This window comes from Pinus tabuliformis, chromosome J (genome assembly GCF_031772625.1).
Source record: "Pinus tabuliformis cultivar Carrire ecotype Pingquan chromosome J, CPIR1, whole genome shotgun sequence".
NCBI lineage: Eukaryota > Viridiplantae > Streptophyta > Pinopsida > Pinales > Pinaceae > Pinus > Pinus tabuliformis.
This window is the reverse complement of record NC_142295.1, coordinates 662,438,933-662,445,332: the sequence shown is the minus strand read 5'-3', so window position 1 is coordinate 662,445,332 and position 6,400 is coordinate 662,438,933. Positions and strand designations below refer to the sequence as shown.

The 6,400-nt window shown below is 36.6% G+C and overlaps 1 pseudogene; it reads right to left on the bottom strand.

The window, feature by feature from the left end:
• Window positions 1-5,602: 5,602 nt before the first annotated feature.
• On the bottom strand, window positions 5,603-5,764 carry LOC149228627 (uncharacterized; annotated as a pseudogene).
• Between the last annotated feature and the right edge of the window lie 636 nt (window positions 5,765-6,400).

Below are 6,400 nucleotides of genomic sequence, written 5' to 3'. Positions count from 1 at the left end.
GTTGGAAGGTGAGGTTTTGCTAGTTGATTCCAATCAAAGAAAACAACTAGAATGCTTGGAGGAGGTACCAGATAAATGTCTAGATAAGTTTCATGAACTGGGGGGATCTCTTCCTGTTGTGAAGGAATGGGCGGATTTCCCCGAAGTTCATTAGACTCTATATTGATAAAAAGAATTTGAACGGTGTCGTTCTCATCCTCCTTGGAAACTATATCATCTGAAGGTGGATTTTTTGAAGGCAAGAGTAGGTTGACTGCCATCTCAACCATTTGAATTTGATCTGGTATGGACTCAGAAGGTTCACTTTCAATGATAGGTGATTTGATCAAAAATTGAGTTATGTCAATTAGGTTTTCAACTAGCAAAGGACTTGGTAAGAGTTTCTTGTATTTGAGTGGAAGCTACTGTGGTGAAGCAGAACGATTATCCAAAATGCTTTTGGCTTCGTCCAGAAAAGGACAACGGTGAAGAGTATGATCACCTTCACATAACCTACATGGAACTCTAACTTTTCCTTTTTGTCTGTTGACTTCGCTTTCGCTAGTTGATGGTGTGCTGTCAACTTGACTATCATGGGTTGATAACACTGAATGGTGCAACCAGGGAGACCATTCTCACAAGATCTGTGGAATGCAAGGGAAATCTTGATGGTAATGGTTCTCTTTGCAAATTGCGCATGGAGTTTTTGGTTTGGAAACTTTAGTGTGTGGATTTTTGCCAAACATGCTTTGGTGTTCCCTTGTTTAGCTAGCTTCTTCTTCTTCTCCTTCCCTTTCTTTTTCTTCTCAGTTACTTGGTTTTTAGTGTCACTAGTTTCACCAAGCGAAGAGGAAGAAGGGGAAGGAGAAACAAACGAAGTAGAAGGCGAAGGGGTAACTTCAGTATCATCTGGTTGCTGATTAGATTGTTGAGGAATTGCAGTGTTTTGAACGACAGAGGTCGAGAAAAGCCATACCAGCAAGCCAATTGTGATTCCTGGAAGGGACAATGTAGCCATATATGGAGAACCAATATCTCCCCAAGAGGAGAAAGGACTAGGATTCCCTCCAAGGGGAATTCCTTGATTGGTAGACTCCATTATCTCAACCTCAGATCAACGTAGGAATAAGGATGTTATTCCGTTTAAAATAAATTTTAAAGACACTTGGATGCAACTTGATTTTTCAATTTTCAAGAGTCGAGAAAAAACTAAAGGTGACTCTAGTTGCCTTCGATTTTAATGAGCCCGAAGTGACAAGTGCTCAGATGGACCTTTTCTTTTAAGGAGTAAAAAAGGAACGAAAGTGACTGCTCTGGAAGTCTAGATAGAGGGTTTACCAAATCGATCGTAAAACTGCAAAATACACCTTGGTGATAAATGATAGAGAAATTACCAAGGACTTATGTACAATAGTCAATCTTCCCAAATGCTGTGTTCAGTGCGTTACAATCGATAGGGAGGAAAACACGACTTCCTAAGGATAAAGGATATCAACATATTGTGGTCTCTCAATATATACTCGATGGTACGGGGAGCACAAGTCTGTACTGGCACTTGTCGTATCAAAGAGGAGGAATCACCCAACCTTCAATGAAAAAGATAGTTACCAGGTTTTACGACGCCAGAACACGTCTCTAGCTTAGAGTTCTAGATGTGTTGCGTTAGATTCCAAAGCGTTTTTATGTTCATTGAGGTTTATTTTCTGGTTGATCTTGCTTAGAAGTTTGTCTTTCAAGGTTCACCGTGTGATGTAGATTTGAAATTCCTAAATATGCAATCTAAAATGATAAACAATCATTTATGTTCTTTTAGCAATGAAAATCCTAGCTACAAAGGAAAGAAGATGATGATTTTTTCTTTCAGCAGAGAGCATAGAGCACACACTAATATACACTTTCCTAAATCAAATTTCGCAAGCAGTCAAAATGCAGATGCACATGCATGTATTTTTTTCTGCTTTCTTAATGTGTGAATGACAAAAAAGAAAGCTAAGTAAAGATCTGAACTATTTTCTTTCAAAGCAACAGTACTAACAATTTTTCTTTTCAAAATGAAAGGAAGACTAAGACGACACTTTTCGATTTCGAATTTAAAATTGTTTTCGACACTTGAAATACTAATAATTTCAAAATCAAGTACAATGACAAAAGTACAATAAACTATTTAGAAGAGGAAGACTTTACGACACTCTTCTTTTGATTCAGAATGACAATTACGACACTTGTATCAAAACGACAGTTCGATTAGGCTACTTTCTGTTAGAGCCTAGAATTGTCTCAGGCTGAAAAGACAAGGTTCTAGGTCCACGCCAAACCACGCTCAGCCTCGTAGCTAGCCCTACGACGACAGGAGAGGGCTCTCTCCGGGTCAATCTCAGCGAAAGATAATCAATGGGGCTGGAGATGACTGATTTAGCAACTAATTTTAGGCTAGGTATTAAGTGCAAATGATTTGATTTGATTTTTTGAGGGTTTTGTGTCGGAAACAGGGAAAGGCAAATGGGCTCGAGGACGAGGCATAGTTTCTGTAGAGTTCTGATTGGGGCAAGGAAGGAAATTGTTTTGATGCTTTAAAGTGATTGAGATGGATAGATCAGATTGGTGAGAAGCTAAGGAGATCAAGAGAGTCTCAAGAAATCCCCTTAAACAGATGAAAACATGAAAAATTAAACAAATTCAAAGGCAGAGCATAACAGTTATGGATTCTACCTTAATCACTCATTTGTTAAAATTTAGAAGAAGAAACTTGAAAATGATACACATAACACTAGATAAACTTACAATTACTTAGAGAAGCACACAATCAAAACATAAAGCCACATGGATCCCAAACAGTGCTACAAAACCCTGGTCTTTCCTTAGCCAAAAATGCAGAAGTGAATGTACAATAGAGTGCCAAACTTTTCCCAAGAGTCCAACCCTGAAAATGACTTAGAAATTACATAATATAGACAAGCCAACCTATTCCCTTGCCTCTAGGGGTTGAGCTCATCCTTCTAGGAGCTATTTCAACCAATTCTAAACAAAGCACTAAAATCTAGGCAGTCAAAACAACTTGCCTCTGCTGGGGCTCAGAAATGTCATATTTTCATCCACCTTTTTCTTCACTATTCCTTACATTTCATCATTCCATTAACCTTTTATCATATCATTTTCATACATACATTTGGGTTTCACCTTCTTATTTTCCATTTTATTCATTTTTGTATTATAAGTGAATTTATGATTAATTATTAGAAAATGTACATATTTTTATATATATCTCAAGAATATGTGAGTTTTATGATGTGTAGGAAATATGTGAAGAATTAATATCTCCTCCACCATATCAAGGAGATAATTATGCAAGCCTTTTTCTAAGGAGAAAATCATGGAGGCATATCTTATCCAATTCCTAAGGAGAAAATCATGGAAGCATATCCTATCCAATTCCTAAGGAGATAATTAGGAGAAAAGCATGGAGGATTTGGTTGGCATATCTTATCCAAGATATGTGAGAGATTTATGGGATCATGTTTGAGAGATTTGTGCGATCATATCTTGTAATAATGGGAAACTAGTTGAGAGTGCTTGAGAGAATATTGGATATGTAATTATGGAAAGGTTATCTTCCTCATGTATATAAGAGAGTGCTCTCTCTTCATTGGAATGATGAATAATGAATAATAGAGAATGGAGATTAACTTTGATTCATATTCTTTTATTGTTATGCTTTCATGATTTGTGATTTAGTTCTTGTAATATAATTTGACATAGTTTTATTGTTGTGAGCTCACATATGTTGTTTGTCATTCACTTCTTCACATGTTGTATTGCTTTTCTTTTATGCAACTTCCTGCTTTCATAGTTAATGTTTCAATGCCTTCTTAGATTAATTTGATTTAATCCGAGGTAAGTCTACGGACCTCGGATTGACAAATTAAATAGTTGGGTAAGTACTACAACGGAATTAAACGAACATAGTTTCACCCAACATTTTGGTGCCGTTGACGGGGAGGCACGATGGATTGAAGTTTAATTTGATTTTTCATGCAAGTGTGTTTAGACATGTTCCTAACTCCGAGGTGTTAAGGCGGTAAGACGTGGGGAACAGCCTACGCATCGCATTCGACATATCGTAATGAGCTCGACCTCTTATGGATCAGGGCATGTAGGGTGTGTTTACATTTATGCAAGTGTGAATTTCAATTTCTGCAGGTGTGTTTGATTTTCGCAACTGTGAAGAATGTTTGATGAATTCATGGTTCATGGTTATAATTGAAACATTTGATTACTCAATTAATGAGCAGTCCTTGTAAGAGGGTTTAATTGAGTATTGAATTCAAGATTATTTCTGTGGTCCTTTTGTTTTTAATTCAATTTTTAGTGTGTTGATTTTTTTTGTTTTTTTCAACATGATTTAACAATGAGTTTCAACTTGGAACTACTCACTCAGATCCTAGCAGAAGTCGGGATCTCTTCTTCCTTGGAAGAGAAGATCTTGACAAGAATTAAAGGTTCAACTACTCCCCAAGAAATAAATGAAGATTCAACATCTGAAGAATCCTGCGTATCTGATGGCGAACAACCATTCGAACAGGAGATCAAGGAAGAAGAGCAGCAAATTGGAGAAGAAGAACAGGAGTTACAACATGACCCGAGTGAGAGAAACTGTACCTATCAAAACTTTATCGAACAATGGTTCCAGGTAAGCACTAGATTAGATTCATCTTTTTATTTTTTAGTTGATTTGCAGTTACAGCAACTAGACTCATCCACTCTTGAATATTTTCATTTTTCATTTGAAAAATTGCTACTGAATCTATTGTTGTTACTGCTGCGTGAATGGCTTCATTGGAAGTTTAACTACACATAACTAATTTGTAAATTCTAATTAGTATAGAGTAGGTAGGCTTTCAGATTTAGCTTTTGCTTTCATTTTTAGTTTTGCTTTTACCTAGAATAAGTATGCTCTCCTCCTACGTCTTTGTATGATGTCGAGGATCAGAAAATAGGGATGATTTAGACTAATTTCAAGAATAAATTCATGTTTTGCAATATGCTTCATCACAAACATCTTTAGATATGCAAATTATTATGTCCATTTGTTAAAAAAAAAAACACAAAGAGAAAGTTTTGTTTCTTTCTAAAATTAAAAAAAAAATAATAATAAAAAAATAAAAAATAATTTTTTGTTTTTGGTTTTTTTACTGCATCCCCGAAGAGGACAGTGCACTTAACCTTGGTGATGATTTAACCCACCCCACTCAAATCCGCCGTTGTTGGTGTCCTTTCTCCTCTGTAACACCAATCCCTTCCCCACAATTCGATATACCAGCAAGTGACTCGCTTTTATTTATCTACACACCAATTTCCACATGTACAGGTGCAGTTCACTTGATACGTGGTCAATGAACACAAAATCGCTCAAAATCTGCTTCACGGCCAGCAAAACCTGTAATTCTCTGCACATTAATTGTCAAAACCGTTTTTTTCTTCACGCAGTCATCTAAACAGGGTCTCGAAGAACCATGATTCTCTCTTAGACCGTTATAAAATTAGGCAAACGATTTCTGGCTTATGTAATGTATTATGTTCTGGAAAAACCCCATGTCTTCGTTTGTCTAGATTTGTCTTGGTTTGATCACAAAACGCTTTTCAAAACTGCTCTCTCAGAAATTTCTTCCAACGCTTTCGATGATTTCACAGCAAATCTCTGAAATGAATGACTGTTGGCCAGGCGATCCACAATGAGTTCGTTCACTATCTAGATGAGAACCCTGTGCATGAAATTTCTGCCCGCCATCTTCTGATATACGGGAAACACTTCTATTGTTACTAATTGGTCTTTATTAGATGATACAAATGCACGTGTTGCATATTATACCTCTGCATTTCTCTTGAAGAGAATGATGACTGAAGAGCCTGACAACTACCAGCGTATGCTTCATAATCTTATCTTTAAGGCTCAACAGAGCAGCAAGAAAAAATTGTTAGAGAATCCATATCTTGAAATGCGTGGTATACTTCAATTATTCAGTGAATTAGGGAGCCAATTGTCATTCCAAGAATGTTAATTCTTGCAAACTAGGTATCTTGACCCATATTGGTTCATCATAAAAGGGAAAATAATCCTGTTACATTAACTTCAGCTGGTATCTCTTATGATTTCTACAACCCAAGGTACCCTTTGACCATATCTATGAAATCAGGCAGATTGGCCAGAAGATTCCAGCGGATGGTAGAAATTACAGGGCCAAATAACAATCAATTTGAATGCAGCAAGCGACAGAAATTAGAGTTTGGGATTCGTGTTTGTAGATTAATACTTTTCTACAAGTCTATTCAAGATGAGCAGTCTGAATGGATTATTTGATTTATCTTGTAAATCGTCAATGCAACCACCAAGGGTTGCACAGATTAAATTTCCTTTTTCGGGTAT